This window comes from Dendropsophus ebraccatus, chromosome 5, assembly GCF_027789765.1.
Source record: "Dendropsophus ebraccatus isolate aDenEbr1 chromosome 5, aDenEbr1.pat, whole genome shotgun sequence".
Taxonomy (NCBI): Eukaryota; Metazoa; Chordata; class Amphibia; order Anura; family Hylidae; genus Dendropsophus; species Dendropsophus ebraccatus.
In genome coordinates this window covers 59,520,691-59,536,542 of record NC_091458.1, presented here as the reverse complement: position 1 = coordinate 59,536,542, position 15,852 = coordinate 59,520,691, and the positions used below count along the sequence as shown (strand labels likewise).

Genomic DNA, 15,852 nt, shown 5'->3' with positions numbered 1-15,852 from the left:
GACTTATCAAATGGCTGGCCATGAATCCAGATCAAATAGAAAAGGGAAGGAAGACGCTGCTTTCTCATTACACAAAACCTTCAGTGTAATTTGTCATTTTGTGCATACCAGTATATGCAGGAAGATGTATAACATTTAGCTGAAAGAGTTGCACTGCATTGGAAAATATGGCAGCTTTTTCTCGGAAACAGTGCCACACCTGTCTATAGGTTGTGTCTATTATTGCTGCTGTATCGATATGTTTTTTTTTGTGTGGGGAACCATGTTTTTCTTATCTTGTACAATTTCTTTTGTAGTTTTTAATTTCCCAATTGGATCCAACAGAAAACATTGTAAACCTATTTCCCATCTAATCTGAAAAGCCTGAAAACATTGTAAACCCATGGCCCATCAATCTGAAAAGCCAGGAAACCAGAAATGGCATAAAACTTTCTAAGTTGTCCCTGTGCTTCCCATTACCCCTGAAAGTTTACTTTTTTAACTTGGGTTTGTACTATGCATTATAATAAAATATAATATTAAGCAGAAATATAGCCATGGATTATACTTTGTTTATATCAAATATAAAGGTCAACCAGGTCACCAAGCAGCCATCGGTGCATTATTAATAGGATGAGGCAAGAGCTAAGAACCAAACAGTGCAACAAAGGGGGCAACTCATGTTAAGGCCTAGACCATGACAAGCTTAGTAATGTCAATTTTTGTGGCAGTGTTTACAGTCATTAGCGGTATTTCACGCACATAAGCTAAAGGGAAAAATGAAATACAACAGAACAGCAGCCTGACAGGTGGATAAGAAGCTGCAAGGCCCAAGATGAAAAGAAAAGTGAATGAGTTTTGGAATAGGCCAGATGTTTGAATGCGCGTTCCTGGCAGTGTGAGAAAATGCCTGCCCAGTGACCAAATGGCATCTAAGATTCCCACCCTGGCCGCTCGTCCATTATCCACTGCTGAAGACAAAGGACTGATAGAAGATGGGGAGGGGTGGATGTTATTGTTCCAAGCGGCCCCTAATTATGGAAATCTTGTTAATCTATTCAGCAGCGTCCTAAACTGGTCTTTTGTTCCAGGTTCTCCTAAAAGCGATATAAGGAGAATCTCAGTGAATCACCAGTATGTGGGACAGAAGGACTTGTTATAGCCCATCATCCTCTATCTCCATCCATCGTGCAAAACAAAATTCAGGGTGCAAATATTTGCTCACTTCTGTCAAGCTATAGACACCACCCTGGACTCCATTTCTCTGTAGGAGGCAGCTGTAGCCATGTTAGCAGTAGGTCTGCTGTTTGACAGCCATGTTTAAATGACAATACAATCTGTGAAATGGGATTACTGAACAGGGTAGATTTTGTGGGTAATAAGGTTAATCAGACATGACACAGACCATGGACGTCTAATTGTCTATCCGGCTAAAATGGTTTTCCAAAATTAAATAATACATTTATTTAGTGCTTTTTTTTATTGCCAAGAGAAGGTTTCCCATAATGCTACCAATGTTATTGTATAGGAGGATAGTGTAGGTATGCCTAATATAATACATCTATACATATAATGTTTGTTAGGATATGTTGACGTCATGTTTTTAAAGGGGAGGGGTTAGTTAACTCTTTTTATTTGCGTTTGCTGAAAAACTGGAATATAGTGGGCACGTATGTATATTGAAAGGTTTGCACACTTTATACATGTGATGTGAGATGAGTACACTTCCTGTTATTTATTTCAGATCCAATAATCAGAATAAGAATAAATTAGGTCTGAATTAAAAGTGTTTTGCCTGTCCTGAAATGCAGTGAATGACACTCGGGTTGTAGGAGTTTTCCATGTCCCAGAAACATCAAGGACATGGCCCATACTTCAGCTATCACTACTCAGCCATGATGTCAGGAGTAAAGCCCGTTACCTCTGATGCCACTGAGAATAAGCGATTCATCAGCCCAGGATCAATGAATTAGTACTTCTTTGTTATTTTACTGCTTTAACATTATATTTACTGCTTTAACATATATTTTTTAAAAACATAGGTAATCTCAACTTAATTTTTGGGTAATGTTTTCTATGTGGCTATGTTCTCACAGTGTCTTTATAGATGAAATAAAGATAATATCATGATCATTATTAACGCATGTCAATATAAAAATGTTTTGTCATCTAAAAAAAGACATTGTAATAACATAGCCTAAATATTACAACCTTTTTATACCCACACACATATACCATAGATATTTATTTGCATAAATCAATGGGCCTTAGTACACACTACTTACTTTTTAATCCACCGTGAATCATATTCCAAACAAATGATGTCCAAGTCGGTAGAGTCACTTTGTTACATATGGATTCACAGTTATGGCTGCAAGATTGATGGATTGTCCTTTCTTGCAAAATGTGACTGAAAGCAAAAAAAAAAAAGAGTAAAAAAATTAATATAATGACTTTTATCTTAATAGAAAATATAGTCATGGTTAAATAAGGATGAATGTCAGACATGAAGACAGAGTCCTAGACCCAAGCTGCAATAATTATGCATAAAAGGATTAATAACAAAGGACATAGAACCTGTTGAGTCCCCAGTGTGACAATATAGCAAAGACACAGCAGTATCCATCAAGAGATGATTGACACTTTACCACAGGCTCATGTGAACCGCATCATGTGTGACTGCTTGGACCATTTACTGCTTAACTTGGCTGAGATAATAGTATAATGCACTACAAACACAGATTACACTTTAGATATCTTTATATCAGCTTTCATGATAAAAATGTTTATATATATTCATTTTTAAGATGACTTTTTTATACCTTGAATAAGTTAAAAAGTTTTCTTTGTATTCATGTCACAATTGTCAAGGAATCAGTTGGTTTAGGCAGAAAGTGCCGACAAAACAGATCTCTTTGTAGAGATGAATGGGTTAATATGGAGGACAAAATGATTATCCATATGGCAGCTGGTTGACGTATACATGGTCAAAAATACGTGGGCCGGCAGGACACAACTTGCCAAGAAGATGCATTTCTGAACAGGTGACAGTGCCCAGACGTCAAGCTTCTGACAGGGACAGCTAGTGCATTGCTCTTCTCTCTAATGACCGGGGGGAAATAAAAGGCCAGTCATTCTGATGACTAAGGACTGACATTTTTAACAAGGTCCACTGTACCACACAGAAATACCCCCTTATTATAACACTTATATTTGGAGAACACCCAGAGACTACGGTCAAAAGATTAAAAGGTAGAAATGCTAAGTGCTTGGTTATACAGCCACAGGATCCAGACTGATTAAATCCTGTTTCCCAGGAGGAATGGGTAGGAGGGAAATCGTATCCTTAACCCACATACTTAATCTTCTTGATAGCATGCATCCGTGGAGTCATGCACAAACATCTGATTTCTTGACAATTTGTCTCCGCAATAAGGCGAGAGAGTCACGGACGCTTGGGATATGAGATCACCTCTACTGGGTATACTTGTACTATAAGGACAGAGGGGATCCACCAGGGCAATGGAGGATGCCAAACCACAGCCGCATTAAAGAAAAATAATATTTCTATAAAATTCAAAATGACTTTAGGCGAAATATGCATTTTATATACATCCAGATATAAATCTCTATACACCAAAATATTAAAAAGAGAAGAAGGACGACATGGAAGAAAATCTAAATGGGACCAGAGCTGTAACTAGCTTTTGCTTTACCTGGGGCAACATACAGTTTACTGACCAGTATCTAAATATTACCTCTGGCACCCAGCATGTGGGACAGCTTCACCTAGCTACGCTGGTTGGTGCCACTTCTTGCCACAACATATCCTACTGGAAGCCATAAAGTTCTTTGAATACATCCATTGTGATTAGAGATGAGCGAACCTTGAGCATGCTCGAGTCCATCCGAACCCGAACTTTCGGCATTTGATTAGCGGAGGCTGCTGAAGTTGGATAAAGCCATAAGGCTACGTGGAAAACATGGATATAGTCATTGGCTGTATCCATGTTTTCCGGACAACGTTAGAGCTTTATCCAAGTTCAGCAGCCTCCGCTAATCAAATGCCGATCATTCGGGTTCGGATGGACCCAAACCCGAACCCGGTTCGCTCATCTCTAATTGTGATGTCACAGGAGAACTAGAACTAGATCCCTCTTTTTAATGCATCCTTTGGCTATGTTCACACTATGTATATTTCAGGCAGTATTTAGTCCTCAAGTCAGGTCCTCATAGCAACCAAAACCAGGAGTGGATTGAAAACACAGAAAGGCTCTTTTCACACAATGTTGAAATTGAGTGGATGGCCGTCATATAACGGTAAATAACTGCCATTATTTCAATATAACAGCCGTTGTTTTAAAATAACAGCAAATATTTGCCATTAAATGACGGCCATCCACTCAATTACAACATTATGTGAACATAGCCTTTCTGTGTTTTCAATCCACTCCTTGTTTTGGTTGCTATACAGCCTCAAATATACAGCCTCAAATATACGTAGTGTGAACATAGCCAAAGTTAGCAGTAAGAAATATGATCAGTATAAAGAGATAGTAATATTGGGGGAGATTTTTCAAACTGGTGTAAAGTAGATTTTGCGAAGTTGCCCCTCGCAACCAATCAGATTCCATTTTCAGATTTCATTTTCCAAATAATCTGTGAGATAAGAAAAGAGGAATTTGATTGGTTGCTAGGGGCAACTGATCAGTTCTACTTTACACCAGTTTGATAACTCTCCCCCATCAAGTATATGATTTATCATTCAACAACACTGACCCCTGGATTAGGAATAGATTGAGGAGAATAGTTCCAATAGAGATTAGCATTGTTGCCTTGCAGCTCTGGGATCCTGGGTTTAAATCCAATCAGGACAACATCTACATGGGGTTGGTATGTTTTTCCCTTGTTTGCTTAGGTTTCCCCTGGGTGCTCCTCTTTACTTCCACACTCCAAAACCATACTAATAAGGCTAGATTGTGAGCCTCAACAAAGATAGGGACAAAAAAGAAATCAAAAGAGGGCAATGAAAATTAAAATTCATAATATTCCAATGTTTCAGTGCCAAATGGGCAGATAACCAGCTGGTGCATAGGATAGCCTGTGCCAGGTAATACTTGTGGCAAAAGAGTTTTCTAAGGAGTAGCTCCAATATCTCCATCATCTATGCAAAAAATTTTCTGATGAAAATGGGTTGACATTAAAACTTATTGTTATTTGTGTCCTAGTGGGCAAAGGTTGTCTAACAAGTCAGAGGATTCCGCTGTAAATCACAGCAATGTTACGGCGCTGCCTATGGATAATTATAGACACAGCCCTTTCTGTACGGATACATTATCTCGCAGGGGATATCCCAAGTCAAATTTAGCTGACAGCATGAAGTAGATGTCATTTACAAGTCACTAGAAGTCAAAGTAGAGCTGACTATTTCTTAGGTTATCTACTGTTTCCTGCCTACTGACTGTGGCTCCGGCACTGTGTAGCCATTTAGCACAATATAATCTATGTGCACCCTTCCCAGCTGTCATTTTATGCCCACCATCAATGGCTGCTGTTATGGTAATGAGAAGTAGGAGGCTAATTCAGCATTCTAGCAGAGTGAAAAGAAAAAATCAATCAGATCGCTGTGCTTTGGTAGAGGCATTAACCGCCAATACAAAAGTGACTTTCTTTTGGAAAATGAATGCCGTTCATTTTTAAACAGTAGAAAATTATTGGAAATTTTAATTATGTATTTTATTGTTTTAGGCTCTATAGGGTAAAAACAAATCTTGCTTACAAATGTTAGAAAGTGCTTACTCCTCAGTTGTACCTTATCGTATAGAGCCTGACTAAAGAATCGGCCATTTAATTGTGTACTCTGTGAGCAGTCCTCACGCTCTATTACTGGGCTAAAATTAATGTTATTTGTGCTGTGCGGCTCCTTAAATGATGAAAACAAAGTTGGATAACCACAGCAAATATAACTAAATTTGATTAAGAAGAAGAGTGTGCGGCTCGCTCAGTGAGGCAGAAAAACATTTCAATCTTGTGTCAGGCCTGAATTCATGTTTCCCCTTGGGTGTCATATTCTGCCATATAACAAAGTGAGCTTACTGTCTGAAGACTCCTGCATGCAGCTCTTCTGCATTTAAGACACCAGAACTGTAAGCAGAGATGCTGAATTAGAGATAGTCATGAATAAAAGATCAGAAATGTCTCAGTGTTATAAACCAATCGATCAGTTTATAGATTGTAAGCTCATATGGGCAAGGGTTGCTCTTTTATTGCATCTCATTTGCACAGTACGATTGCTTTACAAATTTACTTATTTACTTTTCTTCTTCTTCATCATCTTCTTCTTCTTCTTCTTGTTCATAATATTAATAAAAATAAAAATAATACTCTTTAGTTTACAGATTATTTCTTACTATGTTGTTAACAAATTTTCTAATTTTTCCCAAATGTATTTATATGAAGCTGCAGAGACACCGATGCAAATGTAAATAAGGAGTAGAGCATTCTAATAGTATAAAAGGTATCAAAATATGAGATACATTTAATGCAACGAGACTAAAATGAGATAAAAATAGGAATACAATTGAAAAAGCTTTAGTAATATTTAATTATTATTGGTTTTAACTAATATTATTACAGTGAAACCTTGTCAAAACCAGATTTCCTATGCTAGATTTTCAGTTTGTTTACATACTATAAAAAAAAACACCCCCTTAAATAGTACACAATTTTGAGTGACTTTCTCACTGTACTATTAATATTATTATTATTATTACAGTTATTGTTAGGGCCTGTGCACATGGGCATATCCTTCTCTCCTTATCCCGTTCTTGTTCTTTTACTCTATGGCTACCCAGTCGTTTTTTGCAGCTACCTCTTTATCATATAGCTAAAAGGTCATTCTCCACTGGGCCCTGCTACAGGACCTGAAATACAGCTGTTTGTGGTACAGAACATTTATTAGTATAGTTGGCTGAAATAGTTGTTTTGTATGTAAGCTGATTAATTAAAAGGGTTATCCAGCGCTACAAAAACATGACCACTTTTGCTCCACTCTTTTCTCCAGATTGGGTGGGTTTGAAAATCAGTTCCATTGAAGTAAATAGAGCCTTATTGCAAACCCCACCTGAATTGGAGACAAGAGTGGCGCAAAAGTGGCCATGTTTTTGTAATGCTTGATAACCTCTTTAATATAGTGTCCATAGGGTATAGTTTTACATTTTTTCCTTTCTGGTTTATTTAACACATAGAACTTTAAACTAAAAAGTGTATTATAAAATGAAATCTGCTTTCCTGACCTAAAGACACCAAACTGGAGTCATAAATGGCCCATTACTGTTTCCAATCTGGTATTCCAGACGGCACAATGGCCCAGCAACTTGTTTAGACATCTGTTAATTTAATTAACACTAACTACTCTGGGAACGAGCTGTCACTAAAAGGGTTTTTCATGGGCCTCCATTTCTTATGAATAAGGGTGTTTCGCAGTCATGTGTATATGCATTTAGCAATGTTGTTCATGTAATTCAGCACCCAATTGGAAAAATGCCCATTGCCATCCCCCAAGATGTAAGAATAGCCACGATCTGCACTGCAAAGCCCTCTCCTTATTCATATAGCAGGACCTAAAACAGAAATCAGTGCAATCCATGTCCACTCTGTCCACTCATATATCAAATACGGAGCAGCTGGACATCACTAGGAAATAGAGACCAGCCAACAGGCCATTCTCCATCTGTGCCATTTCAGGACCACAGTTCAGGGATGGGAAAATGAATATGTATCAGAGCTGATTGAGGACAGCTGAGTATCACCCATCTGTTCACTGTGACAGAAGAGATACAGGGAGACTCATACTAAGCATTGATGAAAGTAACTGTGTCAGCATTTGGGAGAATGAATCACACTGTTAACACATCTTCTTCTATACCTAGTGGTTCATATTCCCTAGTTCTAAAACGTTAATAAATCACTGCCATAAGATGTGAAATGGTAAATTAAGTTATTATAGGACTAAAAACTTATAATAGACAATACTAACACTATAAAAATTCAAAAAGCATAAAAAATATTAATAACTACTCCTACACATTGCAACAGAAAAGTAACAATTTCCATGGTCACTGTGTATGAACCACACTGAGCCTTAGAAATGATCATCAAGGAGGCCAAATCTAGACACGGTAAGGCTAAACACACATAGGTTTTTGGTTGTAACAAGTTTTCACCGATCTATCGAATACAAGAGAAAGGCATGAGAAACTTTTATTATATTACAGCAGGAGAGGCTATAACTCAGCATTGAGCACAGAAAGTAGGAGGTGATTCCACTTATCCCGTGTTGCAGCAATGTCCTTGGAATAGAGCATGGATGGAATAAAAGCATAAGTCCTATTCTAGATTCAGTATACCAACTCTCAATTTGTGAATCTTCCGGTCTATGTATAGGTCAGAATTTACTATGATTTGATACGTAAGAAACCAATGTGTGCCATCAATTTGATATTGTCTATGGATAATGCATGAGGCTGGAGGATGGGGTTGAATGCAGTGCTAAGTGAAGAAGTCATTGACCCCTTACTATTTTGGTCATGCTCTAAAACTGGTAGATGGAAATTCCAAGGTTTCCCAGTCTAACTTCAAGTGGTATTTCAATGATTCTTCCTACGAGAGAAGTTTTGTGTCAATGGGGGCCTTATGGACCCCATCAAGGGATTAGCTGGTCGTAACTTTGCAGCTACACTGGGACATGGCTGTAAAAGTCAGTGTGAAGGGAATGAGGAATGTCCTACATTTAAGAAACAAGTATAGCTGGAATGTAGAATATGTACATAACATATGGTAAATTCCTTTACTACTTCCACATAGACGCTTCTACGCTCTCTTTCTGGTGACCCCTACAGGCCTCTATTATAACAACAAATGGAAAGATCTGCCTAGAGCTAAGGCTTCATGTTCTCATCTAGTTTATGATCTGGAAAGGATAGATTCTGCAACTATCAATGACCTTACACATTTTGGACAAGCTTGCCTCATTGTTTGTGAGCGTAATATTAACAATCTTATCTATGTAACAAGCATGACTTTAGTATAAAGGAATATCTAGACTGTGCCAGAACCAATATGCATGTTAACCATGGAACCACCATAAGGATATGTTCACGTCTTTTTTTTAGCTGTTTGACGTCTGTAATTATACAAATAATGGCTGTTATTATAAAGTAATGGCCATTATTTGGCGTCAAAAACCAAAAAAGATGTTTTATAAACAAAGCCTAAATGATGTACACAACATCATCCAAGGAAAGTAGTAGAAACAATATCACTCTTCATTGTGACTCAAAAGATAATTAATCTAGTAGGGAAAACTAAGATCTTGTTTGAAACACTGAGCGGGAGATTTATCAAACATGGTGTAAAGTGAAACTGGCTCAGATGCCCCTAGCAACCAATCAGATTCCACCTTTTATTCCTCACAGACTCTTTGGAAAATGAAAGGTGGAATCTGATTGGTTGCTAGGGGCAACTGAGCCAGTTTCACTTTACACCATGTTTGATAAATCTCCCCCTAAGATCGTGTTTTATTATTAGAATGAAGTATAGTAAGGCCTCATTCACAAGACTTTAAAATATGGTCAATGAACCAATATACAAGACTTTGTATTGGCCCATGTCTTGACCACAACTTCAGGCTGTATAATCATAGACTCCTGCACTATGCACGGTCTGCAAGGTTTAGGTCATGCACACCTCAAGCTAAGCTACAGTATGTTTTTCCCTCTAAGCCATACCCCATTATCAAGGTTGAAAATGTGTCCAAACCACATAATAAACATAGTGCAAAGGTATTTAAAATGAGATTGTCCCATTTATGACAATATGTAGACACAAACACATTAGTAAATATGCCATATTGTAATTGCATTTAAGGCTATGTTACCACTACGGGATTTTAGCACAAAATGGAGTCTGTCTATTCATAATGACAGCCGCATCAGTATTTGCAGACATGTTTCTCAATAGATGACTGCTTTTTCCTGTTAAATGTTGGCCCGCTCATGTAGTGGGTACTGCTTTAAATAGAGAAGCTGATTATAATGGCCAGATGTAGAAGAAGAAGTAGAAGAAGTCAGAAATAGACAACTAGTGTTCTTTATATGCCCTCCTCATTCCATCCAACCAAGAATGTTCTCTTAACTATTCTCTATGTGAATAAGTCTCAGCTGTGATGGTTGTTGTATAAATAACTTTATAACTCTATCTCCTATCTATCTATCTCCTATCTATCTCCTATCTATCTAATCTATCCATCTATCTATCTATCTATCTATCTATCTATTTATTTATCTATCTATCGATCTATTATTTATCTATCTATTATAATTATCAGTTCAGTAGCTTCTAGTATGTATAGGATATAACATAGTTTTTTATTCAATTGGTTTCAGAATTCTTTAGAGGAGTTTTGTGTGCATATGTATTTCTATTGTAGAATTTATAACGATTATTAACAAATGGATTTAAATATTTAAGGACGTATATATTTTTTTTCTATCCACAATTGATTACAGACTTTTTTATTTTTCTCTCTAAAATGTTATTTAAGGTTCCCATTTTCATGAATATTTTATGACTTTACTCTCTCGGTGAATGAATATAAAACAAATCATTTTAGAACTTGTTTAAGTAAAGAAATGTAAAGGTCTCTGGTCACATCTTAGGATTCTATGTTGTAATTTTAATGTTTTTATCCATGATCTGACAATATTTTTTCTAGCTTAAAACCTCTCACTATGGCTCAATAGCAGGGGTCTGATAACATGTTTCAGTGGAAACCGAAGAAGGAAAAGAATTTTATTAACAGCGAGGATGAGGAAAGTTCCATTTTGTACAATAATCTAAGGGACACATGTGTTACCTATATTGTATCATCTGTCTTACCAGAACATAATGTTCTCCCCCCAGAAAACTGGCCCAGAAGGAATTAAAGGCTGTAATAAACAGTTCTGCTATTATGTCCATGCATCATTGTGCTAGGTCTTCTCGATAATATGCTGGAATGAAACTGACCTTGAAGAGGGGAACACCACGTTGATGAAGACGCTCAATTTATTCTATCATCACTATACAAGATGATTACATGTGGTGGAAAGATTAAAAGTTAAGATTCTAATATTCTCGTGGCATGGGAAAAAGACAGTTTAACAAGAACAACAAATGTTATATTCTGCTGATATCTAAATCTGGCCATATGCTTTAAAGGGGAAATTCTGATAAAATTGTTTAAAAATGGTCTTGGATGCATTAGCAATAAAAGAAAACCATACTTACCTGCCCTGATCCCCCATAGATCCTGGTCTGACATCTCCAGGTCCTGTGTCTTCTTTCTACCGTTGATTTGTGACCCCTGCAGCAAATGCCTGCTCAGCCAATCTCTGGCTGTGGTTATGACCCTCCTCAGTCAGTGATCGGCTAAGCAAGTATTTGTTGCGGGGACCAGGAGCATTGAGGATCAGGACAGGTGAGTATAGTTTGTCTTTTATTTTTAGTCCACCAAAATATGTATATGACCAGATATATATCAGCTGAATTCAACATTTATTGTTCTAGTCTCCATGTTTGGGAAAGAATAGGATGGGAATGATGGCTTTTATAATATTTATGAACACAATCATTTATAGCAGCCTGTATTCTGTGGATGGAGAGCTCAGTGATGTGCATCAGCAGTCAGCACATTGGCTCAGATTTACTAATGTTTCTGTGCCACACTTGGCTTTTGGATGTTTTGTGGCATATGGATTTTCTGCTATAGTTACTACTCCTGTGTGTCATTTGGGCACATGACATCATTCTATTTGACTTTCTTGTTATATTTAAAGGGGTTATCCAGTGCTACAAAAACATGGCCACTTTCTTCCAGAGACAGCTCCTCTTTTGTCTCCAGCTTGGGCAGGGTTTTGCTGCTCAGTTCTATTGAAGTGAATGGAGCTTAAAGGGGTTACCAAGCGCTACAAAAACATGGCCACTTTCTTTCAGAAACAACACGACTCTTGTCTTCAGTTCAGGTGCGGTTTGCAATTATGCTCCATTCTCTTTAATGGAACTGAGCAGAAAACCCCCACTCAAGCTGGAGACAAGAGTAGGGCTGTCTCTGGAAGAAAGTGGCCATGTTTTTGTAGCACTGGATAACCCCTTATTTGCAGACTACACCTAAACCAAGGAAAGTAGAATGCCTTGCTTTATACACATCTCCATTTACCCTTGGCTTTGGTTAGTTAAATGGAACAACTACCCAAAATTCAACCAACTTTCAATGGTTTACACATCTACAGTGTTATGTAGCTACATTTTTCCCACTTTAACTGCAATGTAGTTGTGCCATTCTATAAATAGAAGATCATGTTCAAATAGAGTCCCATCAAGAAAGAAAAAGTATGGTGTTGTAGGTCTTTGCATCACTGTACAGGAAAAAACTTTTGAAGGGGCCTCAATGCTAAACCAGCACTGCAGCCGTTCATTCATAGGATCAGTGAGGCTATACCATCACTTTCTGGGATGAGAAACCATCTTTAATAATAATAATAATAATAAAAATGTTTTGTACAGTTCATTATGTGATCATCTGGAGCCATAGTTTGTCTTTCTATCATCTCGGGCAAAATTTTAGTTTTTTTTGCCCAAGCCCTGTATCTAAATACCCTGGCCAAATCTAAGTGGACTGGGCATTGAATTGGGCAATGGCACACCGCAGTTCCCCTCCTCGCATGTGTACTGTGTGTTAAGCTATATATATATATATATATATATATATATATATATATATATATATAGCACTGCAATCCCTGATCTAGTCTGTCACAGTGAAGATTCAAGCCCTGTAATGAGACAGGGAAATAATCAGTTCCTTGTCACTGAAATCACTATATGCTGTGCTCTATGTGAATGATGTGTTCTCAAATGCGAAAGTCGTTCCTTTAGTATTTGGGAGGTTATGCCATATAGTATCATGTATTTTCCTGCATTAGTTGGGCAGGATGATTACAGGGAGGAAAATATTTTGATAATAATGGTCTAATGGTCAGCAGCAGCAGTCATTGTCACCTGCATAGAAATGTAGAGAAGGTACAGATGAGTCTGTAAATGGATCTGATGCGATAATGGGCCAGACAGCGAAATCCTGCAGAGAACAGCCTTAAAAATCAACACTTTAATATATCACTGGCTACTGGGATGCAACACTTTCTTATTGGGTTGGTTGGGTTATTTTTTTGACATGATGTCTATACCTGTCTAGACCTGTAATTTAAAGATCCAAAAGGTACCAACTTGTCCATAACCTCATTTCTTCCCTAAAGTAGAAACTATGGTTATAACTGATTTGACCCAAAATAATTGTTCCCTGGTTGAACAATTTTTTTAGCCAACCAATGACAGATCATCGTTAAATGTTTGGACCAAAATGTTTTTCAGGACAGATGACCTTTCAGGAAAAAATGTTCTTAGAATGTTTCCAGAAAGATTATTTGTCCTTCCGCCAGTGTCATTGATCATGTATGGACACTTTGGAACAATTGTTGTCCACAGTTGTCCAACTATCAACTTAATTCGATCTAATAAGTATGGCCACCGAGAGAGAGAGAGAGAGAGAGAGAGAGAGATGTAACAGAACCTATGAACTTGGTTAGTGTAGCTAATCAATATATATATATTAAAGGAAAATAGCTGGGGAAAAACAAACATATTTAAGCAGATAATTCGCCATTAGAATAGAATTTTTTGGTGAATTTGTTCTGGCCACAAAGTGATTAATGGCTATGTAGAAGTCAAATGACTCAATGGCAGACAGTTACTGGTAGATGGCAATAGTAAGACACAATGTCAAATATTCGTGAATTAACCAGCAAACAACTGACCATATGTGAATATCAGTAAACCTGAAAAAATGCGAACCATCACCAAACACGAGAAGGACACATGCTCAGACTCTATGTGGAATGTCAAAAATGCCAATTATCTAAAACGTAACTATACCCATCCGTGTTTATGCCTCTGGCACTAACAAAACAGGCCAACCTGCATTACTTTTATTGTACACCTTGTCAACAATAAAACATATAGAATCTTGTGTACAATAGAAACACTGGAAGAAATGCAGATACACTCCTTTTAAAACCTTCATAAAGTTAAATTTCGGTAGTCTGATAAAAATAAATTATATGCAGTAATACAATACATGGATAAATGAGAACTTTACTTCGAGGCTATGCTCCCACACAGTATTAAAGTCAGTATTTTGCAACCAAAACCAGGAGTGGCTGAAAACACAGAAAGGCTATGTTCATACACTGTTGAAATTGAGTGGATGGCCATCATTTAATGGCAAATTATTTTTATTATTATTATTATTGTTTTAAAACAACTGCTGCTGTTTGGAAAAATTGAGCATTATTTGCCGTTAAATGATGGCCACCCACTCAATTTCGATAGTGTATGAACCTAGCCTTTCTGTGTTTTCAATCCACTCCTGGTTTTAGTTGCAAAACACTGAGAAAATACTGTGTGCGAACATAGGGGGAGATTTATCAAACTGGTTTAAAGTAGAATAGTCTTAGTTGCCCCTAGAAACCAAACAGATTCCACCTTTCATTCCTCACAGAAAGGTGGAATCTGATTGGTTGCTAGAGGCAACTAAGACAATTCTACTTTACCCCAGTTTGATAAATCTCCCCCTAAGTCTTAGCATGTATTAATTTTATGGCGGTTTGAAGATGCTCCCACTTCAGGTATTCTGACCGTCTTCTATCACTTTTCCCATGTGAGTACAGGGGTCTCAACTAGAGAAAATATCCAGTGCCCCCAATTCTAAAATATCAATACAAAGTGTGAAAAGTTGGTGTGCAACTTGAAGCTACATATTATATACATCTATATTATTAATATGTTATATTTGAAAATGTTAGAATTTTACTATAAATCAGCTTAAGTAGCTTCTATATGTCTCCATCGTCCTTATGTAGATATTCCATATGCCTCCCAACACTGCATCCATCATGTAAGGTTTTTTTTTTTGCATTGCAATATATGTCATGCATGACTTCAGAAGTCTCTCAGCTGTTGAACCATGTAATATAAGTCACATGACCCTCTCCGGCGGGCATTGTCTTCTAAGGGTCCTTTTACACGGCCCGATATGGAGCTGTGCAAGGACACTTGCAAGTGTTGATCAGCGAGAACAGCTCTTTGCCAATAATTGGCCCATGTAAAAGGCCCTAGAGTCTGGGGCAAATACTCTAGAATGTGTAAATCAAACTGTTACTTGCGTAAAAACAATAACATTCTATGTAAGACGTAGAATAGGCTCATAAAGTGGGTCCCTACTGGCAGATTCCGTAATTTAGTCTTTTACAATGAGCATTGTACACATGTCACACGTATCCGAGAAGTTTATGATTTTCTTTATGTTTTTCTGACATTCCTGACAAAACGATTTAAGAAATGTCGATCACAATGCAGAAAACATTTTGTTTCAGAAATGTACGGCAAGCAACAACTGCTGTAAGGGTTCTTGTCCTGTTCAAAGGGAAAAAAAAGGTAATTATATCTGCACAGGTCTATCTTTTAGGGAAAGTGAAGGGTTAATTGTAGGGCTGTACAGTAGGTCTGTTCCATACATTGCTTTAATAAACAGAAACTTTCATTTTTGTGGCGACAGAGGTAATATAGATATTGTATTACACTTGTAAAGAAACAAGGTCAGCATGTACAAAATTCACTCAATAAAGAGAAATATAGCCTTCTTTACTTTATTTTTACAGTCTATTATACTCCACGTACAATGACCTAATCACACTTTTACAGTGACTTTCTCCAGGTTCT

The 15,852-nt window shown here is 37.3% G+C and overlaps 1 protein-coding gene across 1 annotated transcript in view; it reads right to left on the bottom strand.

Annotated features, from left to right (window-relative positions):
- The window catches only part of LOC138792639 (fidgetin-like), a 62,265-nt gene that overhangs the window by 16,373 nt on the left and 30,040 nt on the right, over positions 1-15,852 (bottom strand). The window contains exon 2 of the mRNA XM_069970296.1: positions 2,265-2,389. The gene's annotated coding sequence lies outside the window, so the exon portion shown is untranslated. The remainder of the gene's footprint in view (positions 1-2,264; positions 2,390-15,852) is intronic.